Genomic DNA, 21,483 nt, shown 5'->3' with positions numbered 1-21,483 from the left:
CAGCGATAGTTGGGGCCCCACACAATGACCTCAGAGACTGCTCCATATTGCTGACCTTGTCACCTGGCCTGAATCAGGGATTTGTATTCATCTTCTGTGGGAAGCTTTTCGGCCGACACACAAAGGTTTTCAGGTTCTCGTGCAACACCGTTACTTCATCACTTGACACTGCTGCCATCAATACACCGGCACCAGCAATTGACCCTGTTGTCGATCCAACTCAAAAAGGTTCTGGTCACATCAAGTGTGATATGTCAAAACCTACCGCATGGATTTCCGTTTCTCCCCCGATGAAGTGGACATGGGAAGAAATGTACAGGTCAAGCTTGCACTGGACTGAAACCCTAGTCGCCTCTTAGGCTGTTTCTCGCGTTCGAGGATCATTTGCTTCCACTTGGTTCGATTAGTTCGGAGATGGCTGATAACTCCAATCCACGGTCGGCAGACTCAGCCACAGGTAGTCCTTGAAGAGTCAGGTAGATGGGTTGTTTGGAGGTTTGCGCACCCCCTCCGATGCCTCACCTTCACCTCGACGTGTTCACAACGACAACTCTCGATGTGCTTGGTGCCTTTTGGGTCAATCACTCGCCGGGGTCTCCCAGGAGTCCAATCAACCATAACATTTCTCCCTCTCTTTAACTCTGAAGAAGAATCTTACGGACTCGAAACATTAACTCGGTTTCTCCCTCCACAGATGCTGCCCGACCTGCTGGGTTTTCCCAGCACTTTTCCATTTTTATTCTAGTTGTTGCTTCAGGCGTTAATTTAGGCCAGGACACCAAATAGTGCCATGGGTCCTTCAACATCTACAGCGCTTGAAAGGGGTGAAGGGGCCTTACTTAAATGCTTGATTCAGAAGACAGCACCTCAGACATTGCAGCATCACTTATTAATGTGCCGGGATGTCAGCCTATATTATAAAATTAAGCCTCGAGAGTGGGGCTTGAATTCGCAATGTTGTGACGCGAGGCAAGAGTACTTATTGATGAGCCATCAATCGAATGCGAGACGAGTTGCTGTACAAAAGTTAGGCTTTAATAAGCTAGAAGTTAGCCCTGCGGTCGACTACAGTAAATGGACGACCGCCGGGCGTTCTGGGTATTTATACCTCGCTCTGAGGCGGAGTTAACTCAGCCTCTCGACCAATCGGGGAGCCGTCACAGGACTGGTCTCAACCAATCGGTCGAGAGGCACATGACCGACCAGGGCCAATGGTAAGCCAGTGTTCTGCACCAATGGCAGACAGCTATGCAAATCATACCACTACACTTATCAACTGAGCACCGCCGACACCTCACAGCATAAGATTTATCTAAACTTGTTTACTTTTGTTAGGCTTGGTTGGGCCTTGTACAAGCTTTGCACTCAAGTTTCTTAGCGTCAAAAAAAAGTGCATTTCAAAACTCTACGCAGATGTATTCGGTGTCTGAAAGCATATAATGTGTTGCATTCGGTGGCCATGTGTAAGGTTTATGTCCATGTTTTCATTCAGTTAAAACAGCTTGAGTTACTGGTCTGACAGTGTTTTAACTTGAAGTTAACAAGACACATAGACGACAGTAAAGTGAAACTGGACAAACCAGCTACTTAAGAAATACAGGGGAAAGCAGAATTGACGTGTCTGAGCTTCGTGGGCGAGATTGACAGAAACTAACAGCAGAAAATGAGCTGCAGCTTCAATACCTGTTTTCCAATATGGCCGAACTCAAGAAGCAATTGAAGCCAGAATTGTTAGTTTGGGTTAAACGTGGGTGTGCGACGGGAACCGATAGGGCTAGAGTTCGAACATCAGACCCATGGATTGACTGCCTCTCGCTCGAGGCTTCAAATAGTTTCTTCAGGTATTAGCAAGGCATGGGAGGAGACCCAATCTGGTCAATGAGTGATGGGAGGCATGTTACACTTCACCCGAGATGTCCGGTTGGCTGTGGTAATATCCAATTTTATACGCATGGTGCAGTCTGGAGCTATGGAGAGTGATGGTAGAGTCTCCAACGTTCTTTCCATCACGCGGTTGGCCAGGAATCTCACCCACTCTTACTGCCTGCCATTGACGTGTGTTGGAAGGATTTGCAGGTTGATACACAAGCGGCCTGGCCATTTAACGAACGCACCTTCCTCTGTCGTCAAGTCCTGGGATGGGACAGTAACCTGGAGATTCCAGCTCAGAGGCACGGGGGCTACCCGCTGCCCCACAAGATCTCCGATCAATAAATAGCGCCAACTAAATATGCGAGGCAGAATCTCTCTCATGTGAAATGTAAAGTAATGGCCAAAAAATAGTACGGGTCCAAAGCAACATAGAACCCATTGGTATCAGCCACCATGACCATCTATGTACAGACTACATCAGCAGTGGCTCTGTTGGTAGCACTCCAGCCTCTGAGTCACAAGATTCCTGGTTCAAGTCCCACTCCTTGGCTTGAGTATAAAGATGGGCGTCACGGTAGCACAGTGGTTAGCACTGTTGCTTCACAGCGCCAGGGTCCCAGGTTCGATTCCCGGCTTGGGTCACTGTCTGTGCGGAGTCTGCAGGTTCTCCCCGTGTCTGCGTGGGTTTCCTCCGGGTGCTCCGGTTTCCTAGGTGAATTGGACATTCTGAATTCTCCCTCAGTGTACCCGAGCAGGCGCTGTACAATGTAGCGACTAGGGGATTTTCACAGTAACTTCATTGCAGTGTTAATGTAAGCCTACTTGTGATGTTAATAAGGATTATGATTGTGAAAAATCTACATTGCCGCTCCAGGGTAGTGCTGAGGGAGTGCTGCACTGCTGGTTCTGCCTCTCGATGAGACATTAAACCAAAGTCCCACCTGCCTGCTCGGGGTGGGGTGTGAAAAATCCTGTGGTGCTATTTCGAAGACGAGCAGGGGAATCACCACCAATATTTATTCCTCAGTCAGGATCAACAACAAACAAAATAATCCAACCACGATCACATTTCTGTGTGTGGGAACACGCTGTCCACAAACTGACAGCCAAGTTTCCTACGTTACAAAAGTGAGGAAACTTCAAAAAAAAAACTTAATTGGCTATGAAGTGCTTTGAGTTACCTGGCAGAAAGGTGCTACACAAATGCAATCCTGGACGAGCAGCAACAATGAAACGCAAATTAAATGACTCACATTCCTTTGTCAGAAGAAAATAACAGAGGCATTCTTTGTGATTCACACTCCATTAATGCTCACAGGGACTCTCAATTCAGGTGACAATGGACTACGAAGGCACCCTCAAAATCAGCCAATTGGGTTTGTCTCAAAGTACAAGAACAAAATCGCACACGACTTACTTCAGTGCATCAGGCATGCAGACTGGTTTTGTTTCAGTAATTTTTGTTCTGTTCAAAGGGTGATGTACTTCGGTGGTGCCAAGTACTCCTGGTTAGCCTGCGCTGAAATGCACAAAACATGCTCCCTCTACACTGCTCTGCTCCCGAAGATTAAAGTTTCACTGCACTGGGGCAAACTCATCTGACAGCCATGCCTTCCCGGCCAATCCAGGGGCAACCGCTCACGGCTCCCAGTTATTTTTGGCCTCCAGACAAATTTCATATAGGATGCAAAATAATTGGCAGAGGGGAGACATTTCTATCCCATCTGGGTCTCATTCAGGCCCCAAAGATGAAAGGGCGGCCCACTGCTCCCCTCGAACCATTCCCCATGTTAGATAGATAGATAGAACAGTACAGCACAGAACAGGCCCTTCGGCCCTTGATGTTGTGCCGAGCAATGATCACCCTACTCAAACTCACGTATCCACCCTATACCCGTAACCCAACAACTCCCCCTTAACCTTACTTTTTTAGGACACTACGGGCAGTTTAGCATGGCCAATCCACCTAACCCGCACATCTTTGGACTGTGGGAGGAAACCGGAGCACCCGGAGGAAACCCACGCACACAGGGGGAGGACGTGCAGACTCCGCACAGACAGTGACCCAAGCCGGAATCGAACCTGGGACCCTGGAGCTGTGAAGCATTTATGCTAACCACTATGCTACCGTGCTGCCCTCATGTATATCGAGAGCAGCAACAGACAATTTGCACGGGTTTACCTCTCGCCGTGGTCACCAGGTGACGCTTTTAGGTATCGCTGAGTTCCATATACTAGCATAAATCCTGCCAGAAACCCTTCGCATTGCCACTCATCTCACTCAGATGACAGCCCCACTCAGTAGGTTTCTCAAACAGAGTGCAGTCCAGGTGAAAGTGCATCAGGTGCACACAGAGGTTCGAAGAAAACTCCCATCGTTGCCCCTAGATGGAACTTCCAGAAGTTCAGGCAATTCTTAATCAAGCATGAAACTGCTTCGACGAAATGTTAACCGAGGCTCATCGTCTACAACTCGGTGCTGTGTTGTCTAGCTACACCCAGTGTTGGCACATGTAATAAAGGAGCGGAGGCTTCACTGACCTAACCTGCTTGCTCCCTGTTTTCCTGTGCCCAGCAGCTTCTATGACGACCTACCTTTCGTCAACCGGCCACTTGTCAAACTCCGCAGAGCCGGGGTTTTGTTTCTCCGTTTTCAATCCCCTCTCCCATATGGACGACACACACAGAACAGGGCGACAGGCCAACAGCTCCTTCACACACCCTGCTCTCTACCTGCCATTCTCAACATGCTCGGCAGCTTCACTGAGCCAATCATTACCAAGATTAGACCTTGCGGCGGCTGCTGCTGCTGCTGATTAACTCCTCGAGTACTGATTTCGAGCCAGTGCTCTGTTAAACATTTAGCAGAGAACTGAGACCGGGTGTTGTACGACAAACCGATAGCTTTGTGGCAACACTTTACTGACAGAAGCCGTTTTCAAACCTGGAATTCAAACCGCTGTGATGAGATTTGAAGCCACCTTCTCTGGATTAGTGACCTTATTAGGGGCTGGTTCAGCACGGTGGGCTAAATAGCTGGCTTGTAATGCAGCTCGGGTTCAATTCCTGTACCAGCCTCCCCGGAATGTGGCGTCTAGGGGCTTTTCACAGTAACTTCATTGAAGCCTACTCGTGACAATAAGCGATTATTATTATCATTATTATTACTTGTCCACGAGACTATCACTCCCGTGGTCCAGCCCCGACTTGCTTAATTGTTCCCACAAATCCAATGTCACCTCAACATTCACACAACAGTTTACATCCAGTTCCCCTCAAGATTACACTTTGTGCAAAGTTGCCAACACCAGTAGATGTTGGTGTTCTAAGTTAATACTTATAGCCACCATTACGGTGACATTATAGCCCATTCCAAGCAGACTCCAGAACCGAAGGGGTAAAAATTAATCAGGACCCATGTTCCGGACCTAGATTAGGGTTGCCAACTGTCTGTGGTTGCCCTGGAGTAACCAAGAGTGTCATGTTCCATACACTGGCCAACATGAATGATGCACTACAGGACATCTAGCTTAAATAATTTATTATGAAACAATTGCGTGCGAAAGATAATTGGAATAAATAAATAACAAACTACTAACACTAACTAACTATTGTAGAGCTACTGCAAAATACATCTATCCACCAACACAACTTCCTCCCAACTCCCCGAGACACAGAGTCACGTGGTAGGTGTACACTGCCACCTGCTGGTCGGAGGTTGTGCATAATATTATGTACAGAATTGTTTTCACAAGGAGCTAAAGACTAAACTCCACGAAACTGCTGTCAGCAACTTGAATTGCGGGTGCCCGGGTGAAGGAGGGTATGAACAACGGGAAAACTGGTTGACCAGCGGCGGGTTGGAAGATCCAGCCGACAGCCCAGCCAGGCTGCCTCCCCCGCCGGAAATCAGGGGGTAGTGGAATATCTCACCCCATGTTTTCAAAGGCATTTTGGGTGAAAAGGGCTCTTTGAATAGCTGACACAAACCACCCAACGGGATAAGACAAAGTTATGTTGGAATGGGGGGCACTAAGAGAACGGACATACGAGCAAGGGGCAGGAATTGGCCATTCAGCCCCTCGAACCTGCTCAAATTTATTATTTAATAAGTTCATGGCTGATCTAACAATACCTTCAAACCTGCATCCCGCCCAGCCCCAATAACCTATCACCCCCTTTCACACCAAGAACCCAAGTCAGTGGTTAGGTGAATTGGACATTCTGAATTCTCCCTCTGTGTACCCGAACAGCTGCCGGAATGTGGCGACGAGGGGATTTTCACAGTAACTTCATTGCAGTGTTAATGTAAGCCGACTTGTGACACTAATAAAGATTATTATTATTAGAATCTATCCACTTCTGCTTTATTCAAAGACTTCCACCATCTTGTCAAGATGAGCATTCCAAAGACGCACTGAGAGAAAGGGTTTTTTTGTGCTCACCTTCATTTTAAATAGTGACCCTCGGGCTATATTCTCCCACAAGAGGAAACAGCCTCTCCACAACCACCCTGCCTAGGCCCCTCTAGATCTTCTGCGTCTCAATCAAGTCGCCTCTTAGTCTTCTAAACTCCAGCAGACACAAGTCTAACCTTTCCAACATTTCATCCGAAGACAACCCGCCCATTCCGGGTGTGAGTCAGTGCATTTACATGGTTCCTTAAATAAGGAGACCAATACTGTACACAGTGCTCAAGATGTGGCTCAATTGATCCAGACAGAAACAGTGTTCTGGTTTGGGCGGGTTTAGTAGAGTGTTTCTTGGTGCCTGCTGCTCTGGGAAAGTCACCGTTATTTCTGTCCTCGGTGGGGACCGTCCCACCGAGGCCTCGCACTTACATAATTTCTCACACTGACCAACTCAACTCAGGAATAATATTCACGGATCAGCGTGCCAGACCTCACCTCAGCCACCCCTCTGCGGCCTCCAGACCCTGCCCCACTTCACCCAATTTGCCTCTTATGGGGTCCTCAAGACCACCCCCACTCTCACCCCATCTCTTAAGAGCAAGGCACCCTGTGCCCGAACCCTGGCATGGGCAACCTGGCACCTGGGCACCTTGGCACTGCCAGACTGGCACCCTGCCAGTGTCCCTGCCAACCTCACAGTGCCATCCAGGCTCCCTGGCCGTGGAACTGTTGTTGTCAATTGTAAATATCTAGAGTTGGAAGGGTACTCATGTCGCTCCTCCAGGCGCCACCCTCACCTCTGAGTCTCAAGAGTTTAGGTTCAAATCCCGCTCTAGGGCTTGAGCACAGGAGCAAAGGCTGACAATCCAGCTCAGGAGTGAGGGAGTGCCACACTGTCAGGAGGGTCATCTTTGGATGAGTCAAGTGAAATATCAAATCCGAATATTTGTTGCAAGATCCCAATTATCTGTTATTATGGGATGCTGTAATTAGAGTTGGGATAGAAATTGGGGAAGAAATTATCTAATTGATGTATGTTAGAAAGAGCAAAGATGATGGGAGGGGCCAGTGTTGGGGCTGTGATGATCTGCTGAATTAGATAATCTGCCAATGTGTTTCCAAGCCCGTACATAAAACCGAGCCACTATTGGAAGGACTCCTGCGTAACCCAGCAACAGTGATTACTTTCTAGAGTGGAAAGGGTTAGATTTATTTATTTTTATTAAATTTTAATTGAACACCTACTCTGATGATGTAGCCAAAGTCAACAATTTCTTTGACAAAGAGTCATCCAGACTTGAAATGTTCTCTCTCCACAGATGCTGTCAGACCTGTTGAGATTGTCCAGTATTTTCTGTTTTTGTGTTAATGAGTTCTAACTGTCTCGGTAAGTATATGAGGCAGGCAATGACAGATGCACAGTACACAGGGGAACAGAACTGAACTATTTCAGTGCAGCAGAGGTAAAGCAGGATGATGACTGTTTTATTAGGAAATAGAACCTCGCTATCACACAGACAGTATTATGTAATCAGATTGCAAAGTGTTCATAAACAGCATTGGGTCATCAAGGGCTTCTGTTCCTTTGCACTCCAAGGAGTCAGCACGCAGCACGCCAACACCCACCCACCACAGATATAGGCACATCAAACACAGACACACACATCAAACACAGCCAAAAACATCAAACACAGCACGCCAACACCCACCCACCACACACACACAGACACATCAAACACAGACACACACATCAAACACAGCCAAAAACATCAAACACAGCACGCCAACACCCACCCACCACACACACACAGACACATCAAACACAGACACACACATCAAACACAACACACAGCACGCCAACACCCACCCACTGCACACATAGACACGTCTAACACAGGCACACACAGACTTACACACACACCCCCTTGCACATCGCACAGACACAGACCTACACACACACCCCCACGCACAGCACACACAAACACATAAAGACACACAGCAAACCAACACACACACACCACACACATAGACCTACACAAAGATACATCAAACATAGACACACGCAGACATACATCGCACGCACGGACCTACACCCCCATCCCCACGCACATCACACACAAACACATATCATACACACTGCACACACAGACCTACGCACACCATAAATAAACCTCCGAGCACACACATAAACACACACACCACGGGGTGGATTCTGCATTGCCTGACACCACGGGTGGGATTCCCGAAAAGCGTGTTTGGCGGCACGGTGCTCCGATCTCTCAGCGCACCACCTGCCCCGGGCAGGAAGATGCAAATCGATGATTTGCACCCATTTCAATTTGATTAACGGCATAGAAGTCCGATTTCACCCACTCCCCAACTCCCGAATTATGCACCGACCCCACAACGGGTAATCCATCACGCGGGCTTTGGTGCAAATTTGCCCAAGCGTGGCTCGAACGCGGTGGACCCCAAGGTGCGTCAAGTGGGTCAGTGTATAACTGAGGGTCCCCCTCAAAGTCCATCAGAAGGGTCCCCCCTTCAGTCCCACAATGCAAATCCACTACGGGAATAACGGGTCACCCTCCAACAGCATGCACGCATGAGAGTGACCCAAACCTCCATACCGACCCTTTACAGTCAACCCATCAAGAGCAACCCCCCCCCCCCCCCCCCATCAGACCCCCCCCCCCCCCATCAGAGATCTCGCGTCAGTCACCCCTGAAGAGCAGTCCAGGAAATAGAATGCACATTTACTGCATTTTCACTTACCCTTCCCTAATATCTGCTGCCTCAGGCAGAATTGTTTAAAGCAGCAGCTGTTATAAGTGTCAGAGGCTCCCTCAAAAGCCAAGTAAACTTCAAAGGGCTTCAAATCCCCTGAAAGCCTTTAAAATGCAAAACTCCCATTCAATTTCACACAGCAATACGTTGCACTAGGGATGTTGGAGGGATCAATGACCAGAGGGCATAGATTTAAGTTAAAGGACAGGAGGTTGAGAAGGGATCTGAGGAAAAACATTTTTCACCCAGAGGGTGGTGTGAGTCTGGAACTCGCTGCCTGAAAGGGTGGTGGAGGCAGAGACCCTCATAACATTGAGGAAGTATTTAGATGTGCTGTTGCAATGCCAAGGCATAAAAGACCAAGAGCCGCGAAGTGGGATTAGAATAGTTAGGTGTTTGTTTTTGACCTGCACAGAAACGATGGGCCGAAGGGTCTCTTCTGTGCCGTTGGCCTCTATGAATCTATTGCTGTGTGAAATTGAATGGGAGTTTTGCATTTCAAAGGTCAGAGATTGAATCCCTTTCAAGTGTACTTGGCTATCGAGGAAGCCTCTGACACTTGCGACAGCTTCTGCTATAAACACTTTTGTCTGAGGCAGCAGATGTTAGGGATGGGTAAGTGAAATGTAAGATTTTTCATTCTACTGCCTGGGCTGTTCTTCAGCTTCCTATCAGGGGTAACTCATGGGTGTCTCCGATGTGAATCTCTGATGGGAGTGACTGATGTGGGGATTCTGATGGGGGGGGGGCCTGATGGGGCGTCTGATGGGGATTCTGATGGGGAGTCTGATGAGGGGCTGTTGATTTAGTGAGGGCAATGGGGGTTCGTGTCGCCCTCATGCTTGTGTGCTTTGGGAGTGGGGGGAGGGGTTGCTTGTTATTCCTGTGGTTGGTTGGGGGGGGGGGGGAGAGTATGCCCCTCCTTGTCAGCGGAGGGGGGGACGGGATTAGGATGTGTAGCCACCTGGGGTGGCCACATCCTGATTTCAAATTGGACACTCGCAAAGAGTGCAGGGAAAATTGGACAGTACTAGGAAAACAAGCAAGTGCAAGGTTTGCCTGTGGATTGGAACTTGCAGCTCCCAGACAGAACTGAAACTACAAGCCATTAGCATAGTAATGAGGTATCTCCGAGGACAAAAGAGAAACATTTAAGAAATTGGTACCAGGGCAGACTCCCCGGCGCCAGTGGAAACTAAAACAAAGGCAGGCCAACGGTTACCTAGGAACCAGCACAGAAGGAACGACCCCTTTATTGGAGAGAATCAATACAAATGATTGGGACATGGTCCAATTAATTGGGGGCAAGTTCAGGAACCGCCCAGAAGGGCACGAAACCCTTTGGGGTATAAAGAGGAGCCCCCAAAGACAGATCGCTCTCTTCTTCTTCACCTTCATCTTGGCCTTTGGCTCTCAGCGACAAGAGGCCCGCCAAACACCAGCCAAGTAAGTCTAATGTCAACGCTCGCTACGAGATAGGGGCTCCTAGCTACTATTCTATACCAGTTCGAAGCCAGCAGTATCAGAATCGGACAACGGCCATTGTTCCTCTGACTGAGTGGGTGCCCGAAGCTAAGTATAGGCTTTTAGTAGTAGTTGTAGTTTAGTGAGTAGAGTTTGTGCATGAGTAATAATTGACTGTGTGTGGAAAGAAATGTGCATTGATTTCAAACATATTAACTGGTGTATCAAGTCTTTGATCAGTATTCAGTTTTGAACCTTGTGGTGGTATCAGAAAGACACCTGGCGACTCTAGAGCAAAGGTAATTAAAACAGAGCAAACTAAGGAAAGCATAACAAGCAACAGATGAACATGGTGGGATGGGTGGGGGGCCTCTCATCAGAACTCGGGATTGGGCCTGTTCAATATGGCTGCCTGATACTGATATTCCGATGGAATCCGGTGAGCTCTCCACCAAGCATATATTTGCAAGGTTATGGTCAGAGACTCACCCCTGGGTGCCACTCCCAGCATCAATGGAGACCAGTTCCGAATCTCCATTGGGGGGAGCACGTAGTCTACAGAACGGACAATCGAGGCCCGCATGTACAGACCTATGAACACCACACTCATACACGCGCGCACACACACCCTATATTGCATGTACACACAGACCTACATATATTAGGCACATAAACAGACTAGCCCGCACATATAACATAGACCCACACATGGCCAAGTGAAAATTCTATCCCCCATACCGAAATATTGAGAAAGGTGTTGATGACTATCTATCAGTGAATAATCTTCACTGTATGATTTTTCTGTTTATTTAGCAGGGCAGGAGTTACTTCACTCCTAACTGTATAGATTGGCTATTTATTAAGCAGGGTAGGGATAACTTAGGGAGTAACGTTATGGAGCTGCTGCTAAGGTAGTGGGATTAGGGAGGTGGTGGCGCAGTGGTATTACCACTAGATTAGCAATCTAGAGACCTGGGGTACTGCTCTGTGAACCCAGGTTCAAATCACATCACGACAGATGGTGACATTTGAATTCAAATAAATTCTGGAATTGAAAGTCTAATGATGACCGTGAAACCATTGTTGGTTGTTGTAAAAACCCATCTGGTTCACTAATGTCCTTCAGGAAAGGAAGTCTGCCGTCCTTACCCGGTCTGGCCTACATGTAACTCCAGATACACAGCAATGTGGTTGCCTCTTAACTGCCCCTCTGAAATAGCCTAGCCCTCAGTTCAAGGGTAAGAAGAGATGGGCAACAAATACTGGCCGTGCTAGTGGTGCCCACATCCCATGCCATAATTTTTAAAAAACTGTTTCAATGTGTGCAGTTTCTGTTCCGGTCAACGAGGAATCATTGGCCAGAATTCAGCATGGTCTTCACAAAGTAATTGAGAAGTGAAAAAGGTCCCGGAACCAAGCTTATTATTTTAAACAAAAACCTTCCAAAAGTCATCCATCGGGAACGGAGCTGTACTCACGTACACGGATTCTGTCATTCCGGATTAATTTCAGTTCCATTCAACGTAAGAACCAACAATCAAATAACTCGGAGTCAATGTTGTCAAAAAATACAAGCTTCCCATTGTTGTGGTTTGAGTCACACGGCGCATTACTGAAGAACAAGCTCTGCAGCATTACATTAATTCACAAGTTTGAGATATGGAGAGAATGGTGCCGGCTGTCAGCTCAGTAGGTAGCACTCTCACTGATTCACAACACTGTGCGTTTGAAGTTCCATTCCAGAGACATGAGCACAACATCCAGGCTGGCTCTCCAGTGCAGTACCAAGAGAACGCTGCACTGTCAGAGGTACCACCCTTTGGATGAATTTACATCTGCACTCTTAGGTAGATGCAAAAGATCCCTTATCAACTAGCTCTCCCCGGTGTCCTGGCCAATATTTACCCCCCCCCAACCAACACCTACGAACAGTTGCTCTGGTCATTGTCATGCTAGTGCTATGTGACTTGCTGTGCACAAATTGGCTGTCCTGGTTCCTGCACCAATTGGGGCAGCACGGTAGCACAGTGGTTAGCATTGTTGCTTCATAGTGCCAGGGTCCCAGGTTCAATTCCCGGCTTGCGTCACTGTCTGTGCGGAGTCTGCACGTTCTCCCCGTGTCTGCGTGGGTTTCCTCCGGGTGCTCCGGTTTCCTCCCACAAGTCCCGAAAGACGTGCTGTTAGGTGAATTTGATATTCTGAATTCTCCCTCCGTGTAACCGAACAGGCGCCGGAATGTGGCGACTAGGGGCTTTTCACAGTAACTTCATTGCAGTGTGAGCCTACTTGTGACACTAATAAAGATTATTCTTATTATTGAATACACAGCAAAAAAGTTGTTAATTGGTGTGAAATGGGATGTCCTCCGGTCGTGAAAGATCATAGAATTTACAGTGCAGAAGGAGGCTATTCAGCCCATCGAGTCTACACCGGCTCTAGGAAAGAGCACCCTACCCAAGGTCAACACCTCCACCCTATCCCCATAACCCAGTAACCCCACCCAACACTAAGGGCAATTTTGGACGCTAAGGGCAATTTATCATGGCCAATCCACCTAACCTGCACATCTTTGTGACTGTGGGAGGAAACCGGAGCACCCGGAGGAAACCCACGCACACATGGGGAGGATGTGCAGACTCCGCACAGACAGTGACCCAAATCGGAATCAAACCTGGGACCCTGGAGCTGTGAAGCGATTGTGCTATCCACAATGCTACCGTGCTGCCCCTAGACATATAAATCCAAGTCTTAATGTTTTTTTCTTTTATACAGCACAAGTTTGTGTGGCTTGAAGGAAGGAACTCTCCCACAAACCCCAGATCACCAATGGTACACATGCTTTTTATAATTTCTGGCGTATGTTGAGGCCATTACCCACAGCAGGGCAGACAGATTACTTCCTCAGTGGAGGCTGATGTCACAATCTTATATAATCTTTCCCGGTATACAGTGACATCATCCAGAAACCCACGCTCTGCTGCCCAGTAATAAGTTAGTCTTACAAAACACACTGTTCTGTGGCAGAAAGTAGGACAAATATATGGCAGTAGAATGGATGACTCATAGCTGTTGTGTTTGCTTCCATTAATTATTTACCCAAAACATCCCGTCTTCCATAATACAGAGGCAGCCGCAGGGCAAGGCTGCCATCCTTCTTTTCCCCTTTAAAAACGGGTGGCACCCAGTACCCATTCAGTGACCACCTTTTCATGGTAACTTGAACCCTCGACTGAAGATGTTCTGTTTGGAATAAAGGAACTCAGTCACTTTCACCTCCATGTCGTGCTCGCAAATAAAAGATCTCATGATTCTCTTCATTATAAATACAAATACAGAATCTGTGTGGCAAGGTGGTGGTGGAGAGGTAATTTCACTGGGCAAGGAACCCAGAGGTCCAGGCTGATACCCTGCGACATGGGTTCAAGTCCCACCGCGGAAACTGGTGGAATTTAATTTCAGTGGCCTTGCCAGTGAGATCCCCATCGCCAAGGAGGGATAAAGCAACAGAAAATATGCAAAGACCAGTTACCGGGAAAAAAAGTAATTAGAAAGTAGAACTTGGATTTATATTCACGCATCACAATCTCATGGTGTCTCCAAGGGCCTTTGAAGTGTAGTCACATGTCCTCAGATGAGGGGGACATGCAGGAGGGTGCCAAGGAACAGCCTGCCAAGGAGGCCAAGAAAGGGAGGCCAGCGGGGGGGGGGGGCAAGGGTTCGCATGGGCAGGAGGGCTGGAGACACCTCATCGCCTCCCGGTTTATGGAAGATGAGTAGTTTGGTGACCCCCCCCCCCCCCCCCCCCCCCCCCCCCCCACCACCCCGTGTGGTGGTATGATTAGCATAGCTGCCTGCCATTGGTGCAGAACACCGGCTTACCATTGGCCCTGGTCGGTCATGTGCCTCTCGACCGGTTGGTTGAGACCAGTCATGTGACGGCCCCCCCGATTGGTCGAGAGGCTGAGTTAACCCCGCCTCCAGGGCGGGGTATAAATACCCAGTACTCCCGGCGGTCGTCCTTCTACTGTAATCGACCACAGGGCTAACATCTAGTAGATTAAAGCCATACTTTTGTTCAGCAACTCGTCTCGCACACAACCTGGGGATGAAGCTGGTCGAGCACACACCCGTCAGGGAGCTGGGGATGGGGTGTCCTTGAGTGCCTGCATCCCAGTCAATGCAGGAGGGTGCTGGGGACTCACAGTGACGAAAGGTCTGACTCCTGTCGGTCTGTTGTCAGCAAGCTGATTCCCCTGCTCTTGTCTGCAGTATTGAGGGACATGGGGCAAGATAGGGTGCCCTATCGGAATCCTGTCACTGCAAATCAAACAGTCACAATGAGGCGCCCTCATCATTCAAGGGGCATGGGCGCCCAGTGACAGCCACTGTGTCCCGATGATGAGATGCGCCATTGCTTTCAGGCGTTAAAGTGGTGAGCAGCACTATTTAATGCAGTGATATTTAAAATTGCACAAGTGACAGTGTCCCGAGCTACTAGGGCCTAATGTCACTCTTCTGTGAATGTACAATTCCTTAGCGTTTTGAACCCCCCCCCCCCCCCCCCCCCCCCCCCCCCCACCCCCCCACCCCACCACCACTATGACTAGTTACGTCCCCAGGAAGCGCATCTTAGGTGGAAGCGGCATTCTGTCTTCCACGCCTTGATGCTTAAAATGTCCTTGCCGGGGGCCCCCTGGAGGGCTGAGACCTAAATGGAGCTGGCCTATTTTTGGGTGACACAGGTGTTGTGGCACCCCCCTGTCCGGCCTGCTGTGACTGAGGTGCACTGGTCTCTGGAAGTGGGGAGGGAGTCAGATTGACTGGGCCATTCCCGTTTCCCCTGGGTGAGGGCCGTGTGCTGTGACCCAGTGTATACTCCTCCCTCTGGGTTTGCCCCTATGTCACCCCATGGGATACAGGGGCAGCTGGAGTGAGGTCCAGAAGCCCCGCCACCCTCTGGCATAGGGACTGAGCCATGCCTCTGACATCTCCCGCCATGGATCTGACTTCGAGCCCCAGGCTTTCCACTATGGCCACCACCTTTGCAGCATTGGCCTGGGTGTCTCGCATTGACAGCACAATCTCCGCGAAGGAAGGCTGCGGGGCTCCTCCAGCTGTCCTTGCAACTCCAGCAGTGTCTCTGACACTGACACCCCACCCTGATCTCAAGCTGCTGAGGGACACATGTGTCCAGGGGCACAGCGCCTGTCTGGGGCACAGCGGAGTTCTGGGATCCAGCAGACAGCCGACTGTCTGATCCCTGGGACATTTCTGCCTCCGCCTAATGTGCATCAGTAGCTGTGTGGTGCACCACATAGCGACCCAGAAGTCTGCCTGCTTAGGAGCCCACCGAGGTATGTCTGTGCGCCGGTGGATGGTGCGGGTGACGGCCGTAACGCATCTTCTGCGTCCTCCTCCGACATCTCCTCCGAGGTCGCGTGGAGAGTTGGCGGTGGGACCCTGCTGAGGCTGCTCAGCTGATTTTCCAAGGAAAGGGACATGGGATGCGGTTCTGTGGGTCCGTTAGACATGGGCGTGAATAACAAAGCGGCCGCAAAATATCACAATCGGCCAAAAACGGGATTTGCGGCAGCAAGATTTCGGAAGATGATCTTCCTGGGCCCTCCCCGATAATCCATCAGGTTCACACCAAGGTGAGAACCTGATTTGAATGAATTTGAATCAATCTTAATATCATTCGCGAGTTTAAAGTCAAATCTTCAGACATCATTGAATTGCCCCACTCGCCAGTGTGAAGTCACACGGGCGCAAATTGCTGCTGGTTTTTAAAAACTGGAACCAGCCACCATGAACTCCGAGGGGGAGGAAGCAGGGAGCCCCGCCTCTGACCATGTACCAGGGTGTACAAGTGGACAGTAAGCGCTGTCCAGTTCGGCAGGGGGGGTGGAGGTTGGGGTCCTCCGCCAGGATGGGGGTCGCGCCTGGTGTTAGCTGTCCTGGAGCCTGCCTGCTGTGTATTTTTAAATGTTCTCAGCTGCGTCAGTCTGTATACTGTGTTGTCAGGAAATGAAAATGCCCATCTTCACTCGCTCACGTTGGTTACCAATAACGGGATTAGTGTCAGCGCCGAATGGGCCTGAGAATCCCGCCACATATCTGTCCACATTTGATCCACGTTTGATCCCTTGCCCTCAAACCCTCTCTACGTCCCAGTTAATGCGGTTCGCAAGAACACTGGTCCCATCAAGGTTCAGCTGTAAATGGTCCCAATGGTACAGAGCCCACTTTCCCCAGCACTGCTGCCCACAAACCAGAACCCATTTCTCTCACATCAATCTTTGAGCCATGTATTCATCTCTCTAATTTTAAGCATCCTATGCCAATTTGAGCATGGCTCAGGTAAGAATCCAGGGATTGTAAACTTTGAGGTTCGGCTTTTTAATTTTCTGCCTAGCTCCTCACAGTCTCTATCCAGTACCCCATTCCGAGTTCTACCATGGCACTGGCACATACATGGACCATGACAAATGGATTCTCCCCCTCCCACTGTGAGTTCCTCTCCAACCCTGAGCAGATATCCCGAATCCTGACACTTGGCAACACAGCCGCCTGGACTCTCACTCTTTGCTGCAGAGAATTGTGTCTAACCCCCTCACCATACTGTCCCCCACTACCACTACGTTCCTTTTTGCTCCCCCCACATGCCACGGTGCCATGTTCAGTTTGCTCGTCCACCTGGCAGCCCCCACTCTCCTCCAAACAAGACCCCTGAAACCTATTGGACAACTGCGGAAGCTCACACGCCTGCCCTCTGGGTCCCGTTACCCGTCTCACTCACAGTCACGCCCTCCTGTCTCTGACCCCTGACCAAACCAGCAGACCCCTATCCTAAGCGGTGTGACTGCTTCCTGGTGCAAAGCATCGTAGTAACTTTCGCCCTCCCTGATGCCTCACAGCATCTCCAGCTCAGCCTCCAGCTCAAGGACTCTGAGCCAGAGCTCCTCAATCCGCAATAACTGCAGGCGTGTTTACCCTGGATCACGCCGGCATCCAGGACCTTCCACATGCTGCAGCCTTAACGCATCAATGCGTCCTTAATGCTTTTGAATTAATTATTTACTCAAATTATTCACTTATTTATGTTACTTTTATCTATATTTTATTAACTCTACCATCAGTTTGTATACTATTTTAAACCTTACGACTGGAATAGACCCTAACCACTTACCAGTTATTCAACAATATAAAGCACTTTGTGAGTACGTGAGCATTTCTGCCACTGATATTGTCCTAGCTGTTCCTGTGTCAGTGCCTACATTCCATTTGCAACAAAGATAAGACTTTTGAGATATTTTCTTGCGCAATGTCAAAGCACTCCAAACTAATAATAGAAGCATTTTGCAATAAGAATTCATGCACAGTCAGATGGAAGCTATTTGTTCAACATGGAGGGAATGATCAGACCCACCCCTTGAGCAAGCTAATTGCGCCCGTCCATGCCTCTATCTTGCATCAATAATTCACCCCAGTCAGTGTTTATGCAGAGGTACATCCTAACAATTGTCGGATTAAGGATTTTCCGGCCCAGCCCTCCAGCAGGACCTTCCGGTCCCGACAAAGGCGGTTCCCCGGCGGCAGTACAGGGTGAGCCATGCAAAGTCCAGCCCATAATGTCTTACTACATACATTCTGACCCACAGGGCCCATTGCAGTCACAGTGACCCCCTCACCCACAAGTCACAGTGACTCCCGCTCTACTACAATGCCTATTCCAGTCACAATGGCCTCTGAATCTTAATTCCTACTGCTGGTCGCTCTCAATCCCACTGGGCCAGAAAACTCCCTCTCAAAACATTCCAGACCCTGCCACTCTGCCAAGAAACACTCTGTAGTTCCCAGCAGTCCTCGTTGCATCATAAAAAGGTTCTTGCAAAAATTGCAAACAATTGTTAAGAATTACCCCACGTTATTTCAAAATGGATGTTTGAACTCAGCCAGAGATTGGTGTTTAGCTTCACATTCTGTAATGTTTTCACCTGTGACTTTCTCAGTACTATCTGAGACTGTAATAAAGAGGTCACACAAAGGGCAACACAGCTGAAGTGAGTCTCACTCAATTTTTTTTTTAATAACGGTGTCTGTTTTGATGCAGTACCCTGTTACAAATAAATGCAGCTGTATATTTTGTCATGGATTGAAGACAGCTAGCTGATCTTCACCCTTCCTCAATCAGGTTGCTCGAATCCTGTGGATGCCCTGTTACTATCAGTAAAATTGTACACATTTCTCCCAGTTTGCTCACCTCACCTCGAGATGCTGGCTCATGCCAGTCCCCTCGCCCCTTGACCACTTTGCCACTCCTTATTGCGTGTCCTTAGCCTGCAGTCTCTGTGTTCGCAGAGTGTGGGTTGAACTCAAAACCTAGACTAACACCTCAATGCAGCATCGAGCGAGCGTTGCACTGTTAAGGGTGCTGTCTTTTGGATAAGACTGTTTCAATCTGATGAGCTAGACGGACAAGATCCGATGGTACCATTCGAGGAAGGACAGACATTCTCCTGGTGTCCTGGCTAAAGTCCATCCATCAAGCAAACAGAATAAATGATGGTTCACTGCAATCCTGGGGCTTGCTGTGCGTCAATTGGTTGCTACGATCTTGCGCTGCTTACATCAAAAGGTGCTTTGAGGTCAGCAAAGGCACTAAAATGATGGAATTGAAAAGTAGGGGAGTTTTGAACCATGATTAGACCACAGTTAGAGCGCTACCTGCCATTCTGGTCACCTTATTATAGAAAGGTTATAGAGGAACTGGACGAGGTGCAGGAGAAATTTACAAGGAGGATATCAGAATTGTGTGGGTATAAATATCAGGAAAGGATTGATAGGGTGGGTCCCTTCGCTCCTGAAAAGAGAAAGGTGAGGGGTGGCACAAAAGAGGCGTTTAAAATTATGAAAGAATTTGATAGAGTGGACACAAAGAGAACGTTTCCTCTTGTGAGAAGGAGCACAACTAGAGGGCATCCATACAAGATGGTCACCTAAAAATCCATCAGGGAATTTAGAAGAAGCTTCTTATCCAAAGTTTGGTGGGAATGTGGGATTCGCTGCTGCAGGGAGTGGTTGAAATGCACGGATGCATTTAGAGGGAAAATAGACAAGTTCATGAGGGAGGTAAGAAATGGTTACGTTGCAGATTTAAATGAGCAAAGAGGAGACTTGAGGGAGCATAAACAACAGCATGGACTGATTGGGCTAACGGCCTGTTTCTGTGCTCCACATATTATGTAATCCTATGTAAAAATAAATATTTTCTAATGTTTAAACTGTGCCAGCTAGCTTTCCCACCCAAAGGCCCATCACCATTGATTTGCGGCATGGTGGCACAGTGGTTAGCACTGCTGTCTCATAGGCGCCAGGGACCCGGGTTCGATGTCGACCTTGGGCGACTGCCTGCGTGGAGTTTGCACGTTCTCCCAGTCTCTGCGTGGGTTGCCTCCAGATGCTCCGATTTCCCCCTATTGTCTAAAGACGTGCAAGTTAGGTGGATTGGCCATGCTAAAAATTGCTCATGAGTGCCGAAAGATGTGCAGATTAGGTGGACTTATGGGGTTACGGAGATCGGGTGGGGAACTGAGCTGAGGTAGGGTGCTCTTTTAGAGGGTCATTGCAGACTCGATGGGCCGAATGGCCTCCTTCTGCACTGTAAGATTCCTGTGGTTCTATTTAACGGTTCTTTGGCCCTGGTCTTGCCTCCACGACTCTCACTCTCAGACACACCATCCTTTATCTCTCTCCTTTCCTTTGTCCATAATTTGGGGTAATGTTGGACACTGTAGAATCAGCTGAAGCGTGCTATTACAGCAGAGTGAGGGATTTAAACGTGGTTCTTATCTGAATAGTTCCATTTCACGATGGGTAGTGTGCCTATAATAACAATGGCCAATCAATAAAAACCTGTGGAAGAAAACAATGGTCTTTGAAATGTGGACGCTAAGACGTGTACTCAAAACTTCCAGACACTAACCATAAGGTAAGTGAAGAGGTGCTTGGAATTGCAAGAGCAAATTAACTCTAAAAAGTGACATTCAGAAAGGAATTTGTCCGTATTTCAGCCATTTTATCATAGAATTCATAGACGTTTGGACACTAAGGGCAATTTATCATGGCCAATCCACCCAACCTGCACCTCTTTGGACTGTGGGAGGAAACCGGAGCACCCGGAGGAAACCCACACAGACACGGGGAGGATGTGCAGACTCCACACAGACAGTGACCCAAGCCGGAATCGAACCTGGGACCCTGGAGCTGTGAAGCAATTGTGTGCTATCCACAGAGCTGAGAAGCTACACGATTGCTGCTAGAGGACAAAGTGGAGACAGTGGTAAGAGGGGTTGTCCTAGGCGTGGTCGAATTATGGGCGTCTCAGAGCTGTTGCAGACGGGTTACAGTGGATGTGTAAGGATTGTGCAAGACAGACGAGGGTGGCCACAGATCTCTCCTGGTAGGAGTTACGAGCAGCAAGCAAGCGTGTTCAGAGGAGGAAACGAAAGTGTAACTTTTATATCTATCTGAGTACAATATATTCTCCCCACCATGAGCTCAAGAGAATCTCTTTGAACGTGCTGGGGCCTGTACTCCAGTTATTTATCCACTTATTTACTGCTGCCGATTACTTTGCCAATGGCAACAAGCTTCATTCAGAGCTGATGTATTAGCTTCTGTGACCCCAGTGGAGACTGAAGACTGATGGGCGGACCCTGAGAAGAGCATATTACATCACACCAATTACCTGCACCTTGCTAAGTAGCAAAAACTGAGAATCCACCAACAATTAACTCAACATGATATCAAAACCATCTTTACAGTCAAAGAGTGCAAAATCACTCCAGCAGAGAAGAATGGCGCGTACGCCATACCTCTGCCATTTCCCACATCTATGTGTATATGTATAGACATCTGTCCATACATGCTTTGAGATACATGCTTTGAT

The 21,483-nt window shown here is 48.6% G+C and overlaps 1 protein-coding gene across 5 annotated transcripts in view; it reads right to left on the bottom strand.

Annotated features, from left to right (window-relative positions):
• plekha6 (pleckstrin homology domain containing, family A member 6) overlaps positions 1 to 21,483 on the bottom strand; it is a 326,880-nt gene that overhangs the window by 139,031 nt on the left and 166,366 nt on the right. Inside the window, exon 1 of one of the 5 annotated variants that reach the window (XM_038820384.1) lies at positions 4,468 to 4,609. The exons of the other annotated variants lie outside the window; for them this stretch is intronic. The gene's annotated coding sequence lies outside the window, so the exon portion shown is untranslated. Of the gene's footprint in view, positions 1 to 4,467; positions 4,610 to 21,483 lie in introns of those variants that run through there. 5 annotated transcript variants of the gene reach the window in all.

The sequence above is a fragment of the Scyliorhinus canicula genome, chromosome 15 (assembly GCF_902713615.1).
Source record: "Scyliorhinus canicula chromosome 15, sScyCan1.1, whole genome shotgun sequence".
Classification (NCBI taxonomy): domain Eukaryota; kingdom Metazoa; phylum Chordata; class Chondrichthyes; order Carcharhiniformes; family Scyliorhinidae; genus Scyliorhinus; species Scyliorhinus canicula.
Note: the sequence above shows the minus strand (reverse complement) of the source record. Positions and strands in the feature narration are given on the sequence as shown.